The following is a 20,083-nucleotide window of genomic DNA, read 5'->3' as shown; positions in this document are numbered from 1 at the left end:
TCTGACTACGACCATTCCTCATGAACAACATGTGAAACACCACTTAGTCAAGACCTAGGACAGAACTGCTGCAGCGAGCCTACTTTAAAGACAACTCCCGACACCTGCTTGCTGTTATTTCTAGTACCTGCCCCTGACTGTATTATGTATCAGTTAGCTTGGATATCATAAACCCACACTCAGAAAAGGAGGTTGCCCGAGGTTTCCAGGGGAGTTGTCTGAAGTGAAATCAGTCTCTGAAAGGACACTTAGCAACACAAGCTAATGTAGGCGTGGCAGAGAGAAGGAAAACCTACTATCACCAGGTTGTGGCAGTGGCACTCAGTACTGGTGGTTTAATCACCTGTTTTGTGACAGTGGCAGGCAGTCATACAGGTGTTTTGCTCCGATAAGCCAGTCGGTTATGTTTGTGTTGCACAGAGAAATGGCCCGAATCCTGGACACCTCAAGTCAATAGAGAACTGACTAGACCTAAAACAGCAGACCTGCTGTATTTCTCTACAACTTCAAGCAAAGTGGATATGAACCAGTGTGTCCTCTAGGTTAAAACTACAATGATTGCTCAAACAGATCATAAAAGGCTTCCTTTTTTATTTTTTGAATACATTTTAAAGTTGTGCTGAAATGGTATTTACCCCTTGTAACTATTTCAGAAATGCATCCAGACACCATTTCTCCATTGTGTCTCATCACCCGAATCCCTGAGGGGGGTCTGTATGAGCTGGAAGGATTTCACAATACATTCTTTTATTTTTGTGTCTTTTTCAGATTTCCTATTTCTGCTGGTGTTTCGATCAGCAATGCTGTCTGGGACGTCGCTGCTTTCTGGTTTTTAGTTGTGATGTGTCCCAGTTTCCAGATTATTATTATTATTATTTGTTTATTTAGCAGACGCCTTTATCCAAGGCGACTTACAGAGACTAGGGTGTGTGAACTATGCATCAGCTGCAGAGTCACTTACAACTATGTCTCACCTGAAAGGAGGTTAAGTGACTTGCTCAGGGTCACACAATGAGTCAGTGGCTGAGGTGGGATTTGAACCGGGGACCTCCTGGTTACAAGCCCGTTTCTTTAACCACTGGACCACACAGCCTCCTTTATGGCAGTCATGAGAGGATAGTCTCTCTCAGCTGTCAGCAGGGCTGTCGGTTCACAGTCCAAAACTAGGCTGGCCTAAGCATAATTATCACAATCAGAATTTCACTAACCTTTACAAAGACATTAAGAGAATAAACAGTGAGACCACTGCATAATACTAGTGCTAGAGTACTGCAATAATCATGTTGTATTCTGTAAATGTGCACGATTATTTCAAAATACTGTCAAACTTTATTATTTTCTTAAATTATAACTATTTCTGTATGCTTGGATATTTTTTGAAAAATGACCTGCTTGGTAACAAAAGGTAATCGCATAATATTAAATCAAATATAAGGTGTCACTGGCAAAGGGTTGAAACGAGTTTCATCCTACTGCAGGCACATTTTGAATCGTGCAAGATAACTGTAGCCTAACGCTACGACGTGTCATGAGCACAAATAACATGGTTTATCTATGAAAATGTACAGATTTATACATCAATGCATGTTACTGTACGTACACAGAGGAGATGCCATGAAAAACCATGACATTTAGTCTCACTGCCCCGGACAAATACTAGATCTCATGGGCTTTCATGACTTCTCTTGTTTATACCACAAATGCTTACATCAATAATAGCATACTGTACTGTATGTATTTATTTGGGGGCTTAAGCATATATTGTTGTACTTGTTTGTATTAAATCTACTGTATTTGTTATTTGAATGCGGCTTGTGATGTCTATGTACTGAAGACAGCAATGTAATACTTTCCAGAAGGCAACAGTACAGAGCAGGCAGTAGAGAGATCAGTCCTTCTGACAGGTGGGCTGGGTGTAAAGTGCATTCTTCACACCCGCGGTTTCCTAAAGTCTTTCTGAAATCCCTCCAATAAAATATCCTCATGCAAGTAAAAAATGACATTCAAAGTGTTCTTCCATACTAAGTGATCGTTAGCGTTTTGTAAACAGTGTTGGTTTTAAAGGATACGCAGTATACTTAGCAATAGAATGTACTGTAACAGACTGCTGGTGAACTCTGGATGGGGCTACTGCTGTACTGTCCCTTTAGGCATGCTGTCACTAATCTGAACTCAATCTGACAATGCACTCTACAGACCTTGTGCACAATGTTTTATCTAATCTGAACTCAATCTGACAATGCACTCTACAGACCTTGTGCACAATGTTTTATCTAATCTGAACTCAACCTGACAATGCACTCTACAGACCTTGTGCACAATGTTTTATCTAATCTGAACTCAACCTGACAATGCACTCTACAGACCTTGTGCACAATGTTTTATCTAATCTGAACTCAATCTGACAATGCACTCTACAGACTTTGTGCACGATGTTTTATCTAATCTCAACTCAATCTGACAATGCACTCTACAGACCTTGTGCACGATGTTTTATCTAATCTCAACTCAATCTGACAATGCACTCTACAGACCTTGTGCACAATGTTTTATCTAATCTGACAATGCACTCTGCAGACCTCGTGCATGATGCCTTATCTAATCTGAACTCAATCTGACAATGCACTCTACAGACCTCGTGCATGATGTTTTATCTAATCTGACAATGCACTCTGTAGACCTCGTGAATGATGCCTTATCATGCAAGATGCCTTATCTAATCTGAACTCAATCTGACAATGCACTTTACAGACCTCGTGCATGATGTCTTATCTAATCTGACAATGCACTCTGTAGACCTCGTGCATGATGCCTTATCATGCAAGATGCCTTATCTAATCTGAACTCAATCTGACAATGCACTCTGCAAACCTCGTGCATGATGCCTTATCTAATCTGAACTCAATCTGACAATGCACTCTGCAGACCTCGTGCACAATGTCTTCTCTGTCACTTCTCTGCTCAATGCTTGTTAAAGGTGGTTGCCTGTGTACATGTCAACCCTGCGCTGCTGGAAACAGCATGACAGAGACCTTCCCTGCAGCAGCTGTGTGAGGACAGAGAATTATTCAATGCCACATTTTAAATTGTTTTTTGGATGACAAAGAAATTCAATAAACATTACCTGTCGTGCAACGTCCATTTGTTATACTGTATAGGACTCAAATGTGCAGTTTTAAATGATTGTTTTTTAAATGCAGTTTTAAAATGCAAATGCAGTCTTGTACAGTACAATAACATGCATTGCAAATATGCACAGTATTTTCATTTAAAACAGGACACCTGGTACCGTACTGTACTAGGTTAAAGAAGGTATGGCACCATGCAATCCGTTTTAAATCCTCTGCCTACAGCTGCACTAAGAGGGTGAAATACCAATGACTGAATGGAATTGCATCTCTCAAAACAGAGGTCTTCAGCCCTACAAGATTCATGGATCTGCTCACAAATGCAACATGCATGTAATGTATATTAAAACTACGCCAACCCACAATGATACATGCCTTACCAACCCATGGTAAAGTGATGGTGCTTAAAAATCTACTTCTGTGTTCCAAATAAAGTGCGCCACAAAAAGGAAACGCTAAAAACTTCTCATTTCAAGCAGAAACCAGCAAGAGCCAACTGCAGAAATGAGCTGCACTGTTCAAAGCAGGATGCACTACATGACTTTCTAACCCACGGCTACATGAAGGTGCTTGGGCTTGATGCAGAAACCTTTATTAGCAGGCAGGCTGTACAATCCCAGAAATAGCTTTCAGATTCATTCTGCAGTTGTGGAAATAGTTTAAATCAGTGTTACCCTGCATTACATAATCATGTTTGTTTAATGGGAAAGGACTTTTAAAAACTCAGTTACTGTGGAGCTGAACAGGTTGGTTTGTCAGGGTGTAGCAGTCAAGAAGGGTCCCCTTCGTTTTTCTTTATTGTTTGCAATCCAACTTCCGCATACAAGAGGAGGACCCTTTTGAGTGCTGCATCACAACACTGCTTATAGTCTCTCATGTACTATTCAATCCATTTCTTTACTGATTGACTTTACAGACCAGGGATGGAAAGAAGACCCACTGCCCAGCTGTTTGATCTATTCCTGGTTTTACTATAAGTTTAGTAAAACACACCTAGAGCCTATTACCTACAGTCAGAGCTGGATTAACCCATCACCGGGCCCTAGGCAAACATGCACTTCTGGGCCCCTATCTTTTTATATGAATAACAACAAATATACAATTTATATTTTATTATTATGTGCCTTGCATAAGTATTCACCCCCCTTGGACTTTTCCACATTTTGTAGTGTTACAACCTGGAATTAAAATGGATTTAATTAGGATTTTTTGTCACTGATCTACACAAAATAGTCCATAATGTCGAAGTGGGGAAAAAATCTACATATTTTTCAAAATTATTTACAAATAAAAAACTGAAAAGTCTTGATTGCATAAGTATTCACCCCCTTTGCTGTGACACCCCTAAATAAGCCCTGGTGCAACCAATTGCCTTCTGAAGTTTAATTGCACCTGTGTGCAATTAAAGTGTCACATGATCTCAGATTAAATACACCTGTTTCTGGAAGGCCCCAGAGTTTGTTAGAGAGCATATCTAAACAAACAGCATCATGAAGACCAAGGAGCTATCAAAACAAGTCAGGGATAAAGTTCTGGAGAAGCACCAATCAGGGTTGGGTTATAAAAAAGTACCCAAACTTTGAACATCCCCCGGAGCACCGTTAAATCCATTATTAAAAAATGGAAAGAATATGGCAAAACCGCGACTCTGACTGGAGAAGGCAGTCCACCAAAACTCAGTGACCAGGTAAGGAGGGCATTAGTCAGTGAAGCAACCAAGAGGCCAATGGTAACTCTGAAGGAGCTGGAGAGATCCACAGCTGAGATGGGAGAAACCATCCATTGGACAACTATAACCCGGACGCTCCACAAAGCTGGGCTTTACGGAAGAGTGGCGAGAAGAAAGCCATTGCTGAAAAAAACCCATATCAAATCCCGTTTGGATTTTGCCAAAAGGCATGTGGGAGACACAGCAAACATGTGGAAAAAGGTTCTCTGGTCTGATGAGGCCAAAATTGAACTTTTTGGCCTTAGCGCAAAACGCTATGTGTGGCGCAAAGCCAACACTGCTCATCACCCTTAGAACACCATCCCTATGGTGAAGCATGGTGGTGGCAGCATCATGTTATGGGGATGTTTTTCATCGGCAGGGACTGGGAAACTGGTCAGGATTGAGAGCAAGATGGATGGAGCCAAATACAGGGAAATTCTAGAGGAAAACCTGTTTCAGTCTGCAAGAGACCTGGGACTGGGGCGGAGGTTCACCTTCCAGCAGGACAATGACCCTAAACACACAGCCAAAGCTACACTGGAGTGGTTTAAAAACAAGAACCTGAATGTCTTAGAACGGCCCAGTCAAAACCCAGACCTCAATCCAATTGAGAATCTGTGGCAAGACTTGAAAATTGCTGTTCACCAACGGTCCCCATCCAACTTGACAGAGCTTGAGCAATTTTACCAAGAAGAATGGGCAAAAATTGCAGGATCCAGATGTGCAAAGCTGGTAGCGACTTACCCAAAAAGACTCACAGCTGTAATTGCTGCCAAAGGTGCTTCTACCAAGTATTGACTCAGGGGGGTGAATACTTATGCAACCAATTTTTGTTTAATTAACTTTTGTGTCACAATAAAAAATATTTTGCACCTTCAAAGTGTTAAGTGTGTTGTGTAAATCAAATGGTAAAAATCCCAATTAAATCCATTTTAATTCCAGGTTGTAACACTACAAAATGTGGAAAAGTCCAAGGGGGGTAAATACTTATGCAAGGCACTGTATAATAGATAGATAGATACATAGATAGATACATAGATAGATAGATAGACAGATAGATAGATAGACAGACAGACAGACAGACAGACAGACAGACAGACAGACATTAGCTTAACTCACGCTCCACCAATTTGCAAAAGGTATCATTTTCATTTTTAAGCTATTATACATGGTTTTGATCCAAAACGGTCAATTATGGTTATTAATTATGATGAAAATTTCACGCACTGCTCTGAACTGAACGACTGAGCAAATCTGCCAGAAACAGTTCAATTGAAGGCAGTGTGCTAAATACATTTCTAAATAATATAGGAGTTGCTAAAAATTTGGGTCCACTAACCGTAGGTCCCCCAAGTTCACAAAAATATCTATTGAATAAACAAACACACCTGCACGTTGTCGTGTAGTCAGATCGGGTTGCCAGCCGTGCCATTATGTTTTTACTGACATACAGATTTACAGGGTCCTTTATTTTTTTCTTTTACTGACATCATTTAAAAAACAAACAGAAACAACACATAAAAATACATCCTAAAATAGTCTAGTTTTGTGTACTTGTATTTCTTTAGGTCTTATTTACTTCTGGTCATACATGGACCCATTTGCAGACTGGATCGTTGGTCTGAAGCTGGTACTGTTTTTAACAGCATTCTTGATAGTCAGAATTGTCTGTAGACAACTGATTTCTTACGTCTGTTTTCACAAGGTTCATCTGAGAAAAAAACTTGTTCTAATTCTGCAGTGCTGTGTGGCAAAGCCAACATATTAATGGTAACCTTGGCAAGTGTAGGAAACGTGACTCTCTGCTAGGTATATACAAGAACGCAGTTTTGTGCCAGGTTTCATCAGTCAGTCAGTCACTTGTTATTGCATTCCATCTAGGCTATCCAGCATATTTCCAATAACAAAAAAGCATTGCAAGCTGGATGAAGTCTCCCGAGCTCGCTGTGCTTGGTTTTCTTACTTGGTTGAAGAACGCATAATAATAATAATTTGCGCACAGTATTGTTAATTGGTATTCTTCTTTTGATACTTTTCACTGCCCTCACATAAGGTGCAGGTATGTGTCATTCAAGCTGATTGGGAAAGCCGCACGCAATATACAACATATACCAGATTTATTTCAGATTAAAAATAACAAACTTTTTATTTTTATTTATTTAAGCTTCCTTGTTAAAATTTGACATTTTTTTTCTGACTGGCCTTAATGGACAGTTGACAACCTTCAGCCAAATGCAGTTTAACGTGGCGTACTTCTTGCTCAATCGCCGAAACAGCAAAGGCAGTGAGCTTTCCTTGCTTTACTGTTGATCGGAGGTGTTTGACACGCTTGTTAAAGAAAATGCTTGTTCTCCAGGGTCGGGTCGGGGAGAATGTTTTAGGCAGTTAAATCTTTCTAATGCCCCCCTTTGTCGCTTGCATTCTTCTTCTTCCTGTTTCTTGTGTTTATGCTTTCCCATGAAAGAAACATTGTTTGCTGTATTCAAGCAAAATCAAACTTACTGACCTGGAATTTACTTGGGTCGCCACACGAAAGTGAGCGAGACAGTAAGTTCCGGGTCAGCCACTTTGATTTTGTGTGAACACAAGGGAGATACACGGCCTCGTTGAAATGTCAGTGAGTGAAGTTCTTCCAGTTTGAGCTCACTTCCGTATCTGTTTAAATAACAAAGCTTTTCTTTTTGGGCCCCATGGGCCCGAGGCAGGTGCCTAGTTTGCCTATGCGTTAATCGGGCCCTGCCTACTGTACACAGTGGGGCTGATCAAGCTGGTATTAAAACTGGAATGGGTGAAACTGCTGTGCAATAGGTGGGGTCTCAACAACACTGTCTGTAAGGTGGAGTGGACTGGATTCCTAAATACTCAACACAACACCTCTTAAACATGGATTTGTTCTGAGCAACAGCAGCAGCTTGATGAAAATCCCAAGGCTTCTGCCGATGGTTTTCACTAATACACAGTACATGTTGAGCTCAGTTAGCATGAGAGCCTGTAAGAAACTAAATTTACAATCCCTAACTATAAACCGGACGGCTACAACATTTACCAGTAAAACAAAACCGTGTTTTTTTTTTTTTTTTTTTTAAACACACACAAACCAAAAGGTTCACACAGTACCTTTAAGTTATACCATCCAGGTTTCTTCATAGGGACAGCCTCGCTTCACACAGACTGGAGACTGTCTTGAACAAACATTTTGGCTCCTTAATATACCTGCCTGCTAATCACAGGCAGGTGATATTCATTGTAATTTGGAGCCAGGTGAATCCCATCCTGGCTCCCTCCCGTGGAATTCTGGGGGATGTAGTTTGTTAGCCCCTCCTGAACTACATGTTTGTCATTATATATATAGTGACAGACATGTAGCTCAATATGTTTGTGCTGTTTCACGGTATTAAGGAAGAGTTCAATATGTTTGTGCTGTTTCACAGTATTAAGGAAGAGCTCAATATGTTTGTGCTGTTTCAGGGTATTAAGGAAGAGCTCAATATGTTTGTGCTGTTTCATGGTATTAAGGAAGAGCTCAATATGTTTGTGCTGTTTCACGGTATTAAGGAAGAGCTCAATATGTTTGTGCTGTTTCACAGTATTAAGGAAGAGCTCAATATGTTTGTGCTGTTTCATGGTATTAAGGAAGAGCTCAATATGTTTGTGCTGTTTCACAGTATTAAGGAAGAGCTCAATATGTTTGTGCTGTTTCACAGTATTAAGGAAGAGCTCAATATGTTTGTGCTGTTTCACAGTATTAAGGAAGAGCTCAATATGTTTGTGCTGTTTCACAGTATTAAGGAAGAGCTCAATATGTTTGTGCTGTTTCACAGTATTAAGGAAGAGCTCAATATGTTTGTGCTGTTTCAGGGTATTAAACAGAAATAACTCAATATGTTTGTGCTGTTTCACGGTATTAAGGAAGAGCTCAATATGTTTGTGCTGTTTCACGGTATTAAGGAAGAGCTCAATATGTTTGTGCTGTTTCACAGTATTAAGGAAGAGCTCAATATGTTTGTGCTGTTTCACAGTATTAAGGAAGAGCTCAATATGTTTGTGCTGTTTCACAGTATTAAGGAAGAGCTCAATATGTTTGTGCTGTTTCACAGTATTAAGGAAGAGCTCAATATGTTTGTGCTGTTTCAGGGTATTAAGGAAGAGCTCAATATGTTTGTGCTGTTTCACAGTATTAAGGAAGAGCTCAATATGTTTGTGCTGTTTCACTGTATTAAGGAAGAGCTCAATATGTTTGTGCTGTTTCACTGTATTAAGGAAGAGCTCAATATGTTTGTGCTGTTTCACGGTATTAAGGAAGAGCTCAATATGTTTGTGCTGTTTCATGGTATTAAACAGAAATAACTCAATATGTTTGTGCTGTTTCATGGTATTAAACAGAAATAACTCAATATGTTTGTGCTGTTTCATGGTATTAAGGAAGAGCTCAATATGTTTGTGCTGTTTCACAGTATTAAGGAAGAGCTCAATATGTTTGTGCTGTTTCACAGTATTAAGGAAGAGCTCAATATGTTTGTGCTGTTTCAGGGTATTAAGGAAGAGCTCAATATGTTTGTGCTGTTTCACGGTATTAAGGAAGAGCTCAATATGTTTGTGCTGTTTCACGGTATTAAGGAAGAGCTCAATATGTTTGTGCTGTTTCACAGTATTAAGGAAGAGCTCAATATGTTTGTGCTGTTTCACGGTATTAAGGAAGAGCTCAATATGTTTGTGCTGTTTCACTGTATTAAGGAAGAGCTCAATATGTTTGTGCTGTTTCACGGTATTCTCTTCAGCACCCTTTGTTTTCCCTCTTATCAATGATAGGGACACTAGACTAAATAAAGGTTAGTCATGGTTAGAAAACAACTATAATAGAGCTCTGTTCTCTTCTACTCGTGCCAATACTACCCACACACCCACATGTTTGCCATCCTATTAACCCTATAGTATCACTTGCATGGATTTACATTAGAGAGACACGCATTAACTTTGTAATGCCCAGGCATTTGTGAAATGCTGGATTTAAAAAAATAATAACATAGGGGTGTCTGAGCATTGTATGATGTGATACAGAAATGGGCATTGCATAATTACAGTATGTACCAGAAAAGACTACTGTGGGCCATCAGCATCTCCTACAGAAAACGTCTAAATAATCTGTGGGCACGGTACTAAAGGGAAAATGACCTTGGAGCAAAACAATATAGTCTCATGGGAAACTCACAACAATACAACAGCTGGAATATGAAAAAGAACAGCAGATAAGAACTCTCAACCACAACCAAGGAGGATCCTTCACAGGTGCAGATGCATGTGGTCATGTGACAGGGCATGCGACCCACTCCATTGAGAGTTCTGTGGAATTGTTCGAGCAGAAGGACCTCAGTGACCTTGCAATCATTCTAGTGGGTGCCCACCCACGCAACCCACTCTTCCTTCAACACAGTGATGCATTGTCCGGAAATGTTTACAGAAAACCACAACTCCTGCAAACGGGTGCAACGTACTGTGACATACGTGCCACAGTGGGTTAAAATCTGTGGGTTAAATCAAACTAAAACCTGGAGATTTTAATAACTTCTTCTGTTAACATTTTTTTCTAGGTGTTACCTAAACAATATATCTCCCGGGATGATGTTTTCAGGATGTTTTGTATGGGAATGTGTATTCATATGAAGAAAAAAAAAAACAAACAAAAAAAAAACACAAAACTGAATGCTTTTGGAGTAAATGCATCAGCCTGCAACTTTCCTCCAATTAAAGCTCTAAACATCTGAAGGCCATAACCACTCCCTCCCCCCTCCCCCCGAACACTAAAGCTCTGGTCTGACTCACCAGCAGTCCTTGGGAGACTCATTATGCAGCTATACTGTAGCATCTAGTTGGCATTGCACATTTTCAGCTGTACATGCTGCAATGCAGTTTGCAGTAAACAACATGGATCTGGCACCTTCAAACCAAATGTTTGCCCTTAACATGTTTCTCAAGGGGCACTGCTGGTGCAGATCTATACAGATGGGTGCCATTAGGTACAAACATCATCCGCTCTGCTTTAATAAAGAGACAGCCAAAACTAGCATTAGCAATCATATTGAGAGCAGCACAATGAGTCAGCCCACAGAACCGAGCACTAAAGTACCACACCGCTCTCAAAAGGATCTGTGCAAGTACTGTAACCCCCTTATCCTCCAGTCCATCCTAACCTGGACTGCATGGAGCAGCCATCCCCCCTCGGGTACAGTAGATGCCCTCTAAAGCAAAAACTTTACTTGAGTGCTCATTACCTGCTAGTGTGTAGGGTGAAAGGGTAAATCATTGAATAAGATGCAGACTGCACAGATTAAACTGTTTGTAGAAAGATTCTTGAACGATTTGTAAAGTCATATTAAAAGCACCTGTATCTACAGTGCAGTGTGAGTGTGGGGACTGTTACTGCATTGATTAAACCATTCAGAAAACCAGATTGTCATGACTGTTTAGACTTGCACTGTACACTAAACCCCTTATGTGCAAGCACCTGCATAATAACATCATTCAATTGGAGACATTACCAATACCAATGGATAATCTGGCTCTTTTAGGCCCCTTAATGGTTTCTGGAGAATGCACACATTCCACAAACCCATCAAGCAGTGAAAGCAGTATGAGAGACAGGGTTGCTGTATACTGAATAACCATTAACTACGTTATGTTTTAATGCAGCCCTCTCTTCACACTCTGTACTGCAGCAGGGCTTATAGCAGTGAGGCAAGGACAGGTCTTCAGCACACAGTCAGCACATGCTGGCCTCCCAGGGGTACAGTATGCCTAATACAGTACATAGACAAGGAGGGGTGACAATTTCCATAGTGTGTGTCAGGGTGTGTGTGTGTTAGTGTGTGTGTACGTGTGTGTCAGTGTGTGTGTGTGTGTGTGTGTGCATGCGTGCGTGTGTGTGTGAGTCAGTGTGTGTGTGTCAGTGTGTATGTGTGTGAGTCAGTGTGTGTGTCAGGGTGTGTGTGTATGTGTTAGTGTGTGTGTGTGCGTGTGGGTGTGTGCATGTGTGTCAGTGTGTGTGTGTGAGTGTGTGAGTCAGTGTGTGAGTCAGTGTGTGTGTGTCAGTGTGTATGTGTGTGAGTCAGTGTGTGTGTCAGGGTGTGTGTGTATGTGTTAGTGTGTGTGTGTGCGTGTGGGTGTGTGCATGTGTGTCAGTGTGTGTGTGTGAGTCAGTGTGTGTGTGTGTTTTAAGATCCCCAGGCAATACCAACATATTCTAAAGCCCAGTATACACGGAAACATGTTTCTTCACAAATTGGTCGGTTAAAAGGGTACATATCAGCACCTTGCTGTTCCGAATGTATTTGGTCATTGTATAATAATCCGTATGCGCCCAAACATCTGCATAATGCCACACTGCTATGTCCAAAATCACTGTTCTTGAGTATCTCTTCAGAGTCAAAAAACATGACTTCCGCATGTACCCTCACATGTGCTCTGAAAAGTACCGGCGCAGGCCCAATGAAGCGTTGTATAAGCTATATTGCCTCTGCGTGGAAACACACTAGTCTGTGTGACAAACATGGTCCGTCTAATCTTCCATGAGGAAGGAACTTGTACCTGCTTTCGTTTTGTGTAGCAGACATCTTTCACACTGTACATGTTTCCTTCACATGTTGTATTGTGATGTATTATTATGATTAATGTTGCATTCAATAAAATACAATTCAAAAAAATTTTAAAAAAATAATAAAAAGTCTGTGCCGTTAAAATTCAAATTTTCCTCAGCAACACAGTGTGACTGTACACAGGGAACGTCCGAAACAATGCCAGACAATATTTCAACATCAGATTGTTCACAAACTGACAGGGAGATGGAATTTGTGGCCGAATTCGACTTTCCCACTCAGTGGTGTGTAGATGATTGTGCATGTTTGTCACACAGACTAGTGTGTTTCCAGACAGAGGTCATATAGCTTATACAACGCTTCACTGGGCGTGTGCGCCGGCACGTTTCAGAGCACATGTGAGGGTACATGCATGTTTTTTGACTGAAGAGATGCTCGAGAACAGTGATTTTGGACATAGCAGTGTGGTATTATACAGCTGTTTGGGCGCATACAGATTGTTATACAATGACCAAATAAATTTGGAACAGCAAGGTGGGATCGTTTATGGATATTATTAGGACTTCACTAATGAGGTATGCAAACTGCATTGTTATTTCCATAGCACAGTACTCGCTACACCACTGACTTCACTAATGAGGTATGCAAACTGCATTGTTATTTCCATAGCACAGTACTCGCTACACCACTGACTTCACTAATGAGGTATGCAAACTGCATTGTTATTTCCATAGCACAGTACTCGCTACACCACTGACTTCACTAATGAGGTATGCAAACTGCATTGTTCTTTCCATAGCACAGTACTCGCTACACCACTGACTTCACTAATGAGGTATGCAAACTGCATTGTTCTTTCCATAGCACAGTACTCGCTACACCACCGACTTCACTAATGAGGTATGCAAACTGCATTGTTATTTCCATAGCACAGTACTCACTACACCACTGACTTCACTAATGAGGTATGCAAACTGCATTGTTATTTCCATAGCACAGTACTCACTACACCACCGACTTCACTAATGAGGTATGCAAACTGCATTGTTCTTTCCATAGCACAGTACTCGCTACACCACTGACTTCACTAATGAGGTATGCAAACTGCATTGCTATTTCCATAGCACAGTACTCACTACACCACTGACTTCACTAATGAGGTATGCAAACTGCATTGCTATTTCCATAGCACAGTACTCACTACACCACTGACTTCACTAATGAGGTATGCAAACTGCATTGCTATTTCCATAGCACAGTACTCACTACACCACTGACTTCACTAATGAGGTATGCAAACTGCATTGTTATTTCCATAGCACAGTACTCGCTACACCACTGACTTCACTAATGAGGTATGCAAACTGCATTGTTATTTCCATAGCACAGTACTCGCTACACCACTGACTTCACTAATGAGGTATGCAAACTGCATTGTTATTTCCATAGCACAGTACTCGCTACACCACTGACTTCACTAATGAGGTATGCAAACTGCATTGTTATTTCCATAGCACAGTACTCACTACACCACTGACTTCACTAATGAGGTATGCAAACTGCATTGTTCTTTCCATAGCACAGTACTCGCTACACCACTGACTTCACTAATGAGGTATGCAAACTGCATTGTTCTTTCCATAGCACAGTACTCGCTACACCACTGACTTCACTAATGAGGTATGCAAACTGCATTGTTCTTTCCATAGCACAGTACTCGCTACACCACCGACTTCACTAATGTTGAAGCCTACAGGTCAAGACAGCTGACCTGAAATAGCCTTTAACCTGACTGCAAGTGAAAGCACAGTATACAATAGCATTGCACAGTGCACTGTATTCTGCTGTCCATGTATTACTCGGTTCTGTATTTAGGCATTGGCAGAAGTGCAATGGCTTCATTTCAGGTCACTGGCACCCAGTGCATTGTGGGATTTGTAGTATTCTTGCTTTATTTTTTCTCAGGGTCACTGGTGTGTTCCAGAAGCTGGACATTCCCCTGTATTTTACAACACAGCATGTGACTACTTCTAGAAAAGTGAACTGGGGTTATTAAATACATACATAAAAGCATCCAAAGGCTATGTTTTCTTAAAGGGACAGTGACACAGTTCTTATAGCTGCACTTTTTTTTTTTTTTTTAAGGCAGGATCTGCCAAAGCTGTACGGTATATGGTAAGTTACAGTTACTCAGGCGTTAGGCATCTGGGTACTGTCATCTTGCCATTTATTTACTTACAGGAATTATTATTATTTGTTTATTTAGCAGAAGCCTTTATCCAAGGTGACTTCAGAAACTAGGTTGTGTGAACTCTGCACAAGCCGTTTTCTTACCCTCTGGACCACCCAGCCTGCCATATTGTATTAATTTACAGACAGGTGATATATTTCGCATTTCTGTGCAAACAACCTAAATGTATTTCGAAGGTCCATCCGGTTTACAACTACTTAGAGTCGCATGAAATGCAACACCTTACTACAATATTATCAGTGTAGCAAGCACTTCCTGTCGAAAGTTACCAGCACACAAACAGCATGCTGCATTTATGCCAGTTTAGTTTACAGCAAGGGCAGAAACATAGCGTGTGTTTGCACCTGTAACTGGTACCTACAAGACCGCCGACTCTGCTGGTCTCTTCACCCAGGCACCCTCTCCTGCCTGGGGATACTGTGCACAGGTCAGTCCGGGATCGCTGGAACAGTTTCGTGGATCTCAGGGCAAATCTGAACATGCCTCAACAAATATCCACCGGCTTTCAGGACTGCCCACTCACCCCTCCCTACTCTTTTTTTTTTTTTTTGCTGGTAAGTTTCCATTATATTTTAGAATTTTTTTTTAATTTTATTTATTTATTTACTTTTTTTTGCTGGTAAGTGGTAAGTTTCCATTCTTATTTATATATATATATATATATATATATATATATATATATATATATATATATATATATATATATATATATAATTCCCCCATTGCTGCCTTAACGTTTTGGCCACAGCTTGCTTAAAGACAGATACTAACGACTGGTCTATTAATCCTGTTGTTCACTTTATTGCTGGTGGATCGCGCTGCCCCTTCAGATTCACCAATGGTATGCCATAGATCGCAATACCTGGTGTAGTGCCACCGAGGGGTGGACGCGAGGCATACACAAACAACCTGCAGAGTCAGCAATGCGGTTTCCTTATTGCCGATGTTTCTGATGCAGTGTATTTCATGATGCGATTCCTGTAATGTGTGGATCGGTTAGAAAGGAGAACGGTTCCTACCAAACCTTTTACATCAATTTTAAAACATCATTGTACCTGTAAATATTAGTTTCTACGATGAATAAAATAGTATACTGATGGAGAATTTGGTTTTATTTTTTTTATTATGGAAATAAATATAACCACTGCAGTTGTGACTGTACAGTAACTTACGTGTACAATGTTCGGCATTACATTATAACGGATACACAATTTCCATGCCGGCTTAGCGCATGCACCTGTCTCGAATTAAACTCCCATTGCAAAGCTAACCCTGCTAATACAATGACACAGCTGTGTAATGTTCTGCATAAACACAACAGCCTTTAAAAACTAGACAAGAAATAAAGACATACATGTGCTGCTGCTGGTTCCATTAAGAGGTCATGCGCTAGTCGATCGTGCCTTCTTCGTTCACTCACTGCACCGCGTACAGTCATTGGCAGGATCTTCATACACAATTGCTGTCTTGGAATAACTGCACTTCCCATACAAACCAATCGATGCATGTCATTTAGGATATATACAAACTATAATAATTCAGAGCACCGATACATCTCAAAATAGAATGCTCCCATTAGCGTGATGACGGGGGGGTTGTTAAATATTAAAAAAAAACAAAGGTCTTACCTGGTGTCTTTTTGTCACTGAAATGGTGGTAATTTGTATCTGTTTTCGTTTGGTATTGTGTTTATTCCTTCCTTTTAACCCCCCTCGAATCGTGTTTTTCTGTTGGTATATTAAAGGGATAGCTCCTGCGTTCTTTTTCTTGCAGTTGTGTCTCTAGTGTTTTCAGTTCTCCTTTAAAATAAATTTCTGTCGGAAATCAAAGGTCGCTGCTTCCGATGACGGGTTTATGAATAATTTAAACTAAGAGGTGCGGTTTAGGCTTTAAAAGGGAGGAGATTGAGAATAAAAAAGAAATCAAACAACAGGCTGCTGTGAATGGATCAGCTAAGAGAAAAGCTGCCCTCAGCCAGTCACTCTTAAAGGGAACGTGCAACGATAGCCAATCAGTAACTCCAAACCGTGCAGATTTGAGAGGATTACTGTACCAGTAACCGCAATGTTGCTTTAGCCCTTATCCGAAACCTACGATAACCCTAACTGTTATAGGGGTCACATTTGTATTTGTATAATTAATAATAGATTAAACCATGAGCCGCATCTTTTTTCATATACGTTTTATTTGAGCTCCGAATAGCTACCTGTAACTTATTACGTTTCAAAAGAAATTCAAGTAATGTATGGATTCAAAAGTGAAATAATTGAAGATTAGCGGAACATAACTGTGAAGCTCCTCAAACCGAACTTTAATAAAGTATAAAATCATATGTGCATGGCTATAAATTGTAAACAGCAGGCTATCGAGGATGTTTCTGTTTTACTTTAAACACATAGAGCTGTGACCGAAGTGAGGGACAAGCTGTTTTCTTAAATGTGGTTTAATAATACCAGTGTGCGTGCGTGCGTGTGTGTGTGCGTGCGTGCGTACTGTTTTTTATTTGTTTGTTTTAATGAAATGAAACTCTTGCACGATGCAGATCAGCTTGATACTTGGCTAAACCATCTGATGCATATTGTCTCATTTTCTGTGTTGCCTTTTCATATTTTATATTAATGCCAGGATCTCACAGTGCAGTCATACTGCTTGAACTCTTTGCAGATATTCAAATGTAATTGTATTTTATTTTCACTTCACTTTTGATCGTATGTACTTTCAGTAATTCTGAGTGGATCTGAGTTGTGCTGCTCCTCTGTTCAATTGTAATTGTTTTGATCAGTCTCAGAAGCCACTTGTTGATCTGAGCCTGCAGAATCCTAGTTGTTGGCTCCTTTCCAGACCCTTAAAGTTACCAGTTTAATTTCACTTCATATTGATTCAGGAAATTCATATCGATACAGGCTCAGTCAGACGAGCTCTGTAAACTTAAGGGCAAGTTGGCGGTATTAATTAAAGCAAACCAAATGTAGCATCATCTCATAAACAGTAAATGTCAACGTCAAGTCAATTTTCTCATGAACGAAAAAGGTGCATGGATAAGGTCCAAAGTGGTGTGTTTTCTTTTTCTTTTCTGTCAGTTTTCTCCCTTCTCCAGGTCCGTGACTGTACTACCCCGCTGCAAGCTACACGCTGCCCCGGTTGCGTGCTCCACGTGGTCTGGACGCCATCTTGGATGCTCCATTCCACTGCAAGCTGCACTGGTTGTGTGACTGCACTACAACTGTCTGAAGGCTCCACACTGTTGCAAGCTACGCGCTGCCCTTGGTTGTGTTACTGCAAGCAGCCCAGACAAAGACACTCAGCCCAGTACCTTGGTGCTTTGCCCTCGATATTTGGTGCTCGGTGCTTCAGAACCCCAGTGTCTAGGCGTCGACGCCTGCAGTACCCTCGGGTCCTTGGTTCCTCAGAACCTCAGTGCTCTCAGTGCACAAAAGCCTCAACACCTCGGTGCCTCGGTGCCTCAGTGCCCTCGGTGCTCAAGCGCTTCCCGACAGTAGTGGTTTTGTGCCTCGGTGCTCTATATCCTCGGTGCTTCGGCATCCTTGGTGCCTCAAGAGCTACATGTCTCAGCACTTCGACGCCTTGAGGCTTTTTGAGCCTGTGCAGCAGCACCTTTGGTGCCACGCTGCTCCAGAGCCTCAGTACCCCGGCGCTTCAACACCCTCAGTGTCTCGAGGGCGTCGACGCGCCAAGGTGTGGAGTCCTTTGAGCTCTGCACATTGTGCCCACGGTGGCCCTGGTGCCCCTGCGCTCCATAGCCTCGGTACCTAGTACCCTCGTGGGAATGTGGCTGGAGCCTTAAGGTAATTATTGTATTAAATTAGGTAATTAAGGCTCCAGCCACAGAATATAAAAAGACGCCCTCCAGGCTTATTGGGAGGAGGGTGTCAGAGGCCAGACGTGAGTCTAAATGAATAGAAAAACAATTGCTATGTCGAAAATATACTTGTTTGAAAGTGTTTGTTTTACTTTGGCCAGAGTGCCCTTTGCTTTGTTCTGTGTGTTCTTTTTGTTTAAACTGTTTATTTTGTTTAATTATTAAATACAAGCGCAGCAGCTCCGTCTTGCCCGTACCAAAACTTGTTATTGTTTCATTTCCTTTTCCGTGATGTCACCACACCTGCGCACTGCAACCACTCTGCCACAGCCTTGTTCTTGCTGATATTTTCGAGTATTTGTGTTTCATTTACTGACATCACGTTTGTTAGCGATCATTGTTTAGTGAACAGAGCTTTTAAGGGGCCCCTGGCCGGCAATCCTGTCATCTTAATTTGTAATCCAGACCTGGATTACAAATTAAATCTATTTGAACCTCTGATTACTGTTTGGTTATTAAGAGTGGAATAAACATGTTAATGTGTACAGTTGTTTTTGCTACTTTTTAATACGATTGCAATTACTGCAGCATAATTGTAATTGAATAAAATATCACTGTAATTGTAATTTAAATAAACAATGCTGCTATAATTGTTTTGCAGCACCCTATAGAATTAACTAATGTTTCTTCATAAAGTCGAATGAAACCTGCTGAATAATGTTACGTTAACATATTTAATTATATATTGCATTGTAGTTTTCCAGATACTTAACGAAAAATGGACAAATGTGACATTTCGAAATCTAAAATGAAATACTGTACTACTATTATGGCTTCGGGTAGACTTTTGCGATAATCTTTTGTAGATTCTTTGATTGCTTTATGTAAAATAAAAGAATTAAATTATGTTCATATGGTTTTTTTAAAAAAAATTATGTCTCAATCCTAAAATTCTAGGTGATGCAGAATGTTTGGTCAGAGCTGTGCTGTAGAAGCTGGTCTTTTTTTTCTTCTTGTTGTAATTGGACCACTTCATTGAGCTAAGTGTTACCATGGACACCATATATGCCAAACAGTTTTTATAATTAAGAAAACTTTAATCTTAACAGATTATCATTCTTAAACTGTGTATTTTCTTTTTCCTAGTCTCCTATTCTTTCACCTAAGCACTTGTTATCCTTAGCAGTACTGAGAGAAATTTTTGATTCAATGCCAGAAATATAAAGAAAGAGGTTTTTGTTCATCATGAAAGTTTCTGACCTAAATATTTCTTTACTTTGCTTGACACAAGTTCAATGAATTTGAACTTTACCTACAGGTGCTGGCCAAAACAAATCCTATTCACCAACACCAACAAATTGTATCAGACAGCCGTGGCACAGGAGCAGTCAGTGAAGACGGGGAAAGTGCAAAGGGGCCCACGCACTCAGAGGGCCCTACAGGGCTCCGAAAGTTTGCAAAAAAAAAAAAAACTTAGCACTGATAACATCCTTCACATTTTTATTTACAGATGTTAGCTTCATATTCATATCCTTGTAGCTACCAGTGCCATTAATTCAGTTTGTATTCATCCTTGTTTCATCA

At 40.6% G+C, this 20,083-nt stretch overlaps 1 protein-coding gene across 3 annotated transcripts in view; it reads right to left on the bottom strand.

Moving 5' to 3' along the window:
• LOC117399345 (solute carrier family 45 member 4-like) overlaps positions 1-16,641 on the bottom strand; it is a 72,431-nt gene extending 55,790 nt beyond the window's left edge. For 2 of the 3 annotated variants that reach the window (XM_059021262.1, XM_059021261.1), the window contains exon 1: positions 16,308-16,641. The gene's annotated coding sequence lies outside the window, so the exon portion shown is untranslated. Of the gene's footprint in view, positions 1-7,956; positions 8,033-16,307 lie in introns of those variants that run through there. The other variant, XM_059021263.1, reaches the window with a different exon arrangement.
• Positions 16,642-20,083: the final 3,442 nt, after the last annotated feature.

Source organism: Acipenser ruthenus, chromosome 4, assembly GCF_902713425.1.
Source record: "Acipenser ruthenus chromosome 4, fAciRut3.2 maternal haplotype, whole genome shotgun sequence".
In the NCBI taxonomy this organism is placed as follows: domain Eukaryota; kingdom Metazoa; phylum Chordata; class Actinopteri; order Acipenseriformes; family Acipenseridae; genus Acipenser; species Acipenser ruthenus.
Note: the sequence above shows the minus strand (reverse complement) of the source record. Positions and strands in the feature narration are given on the sequence as shown.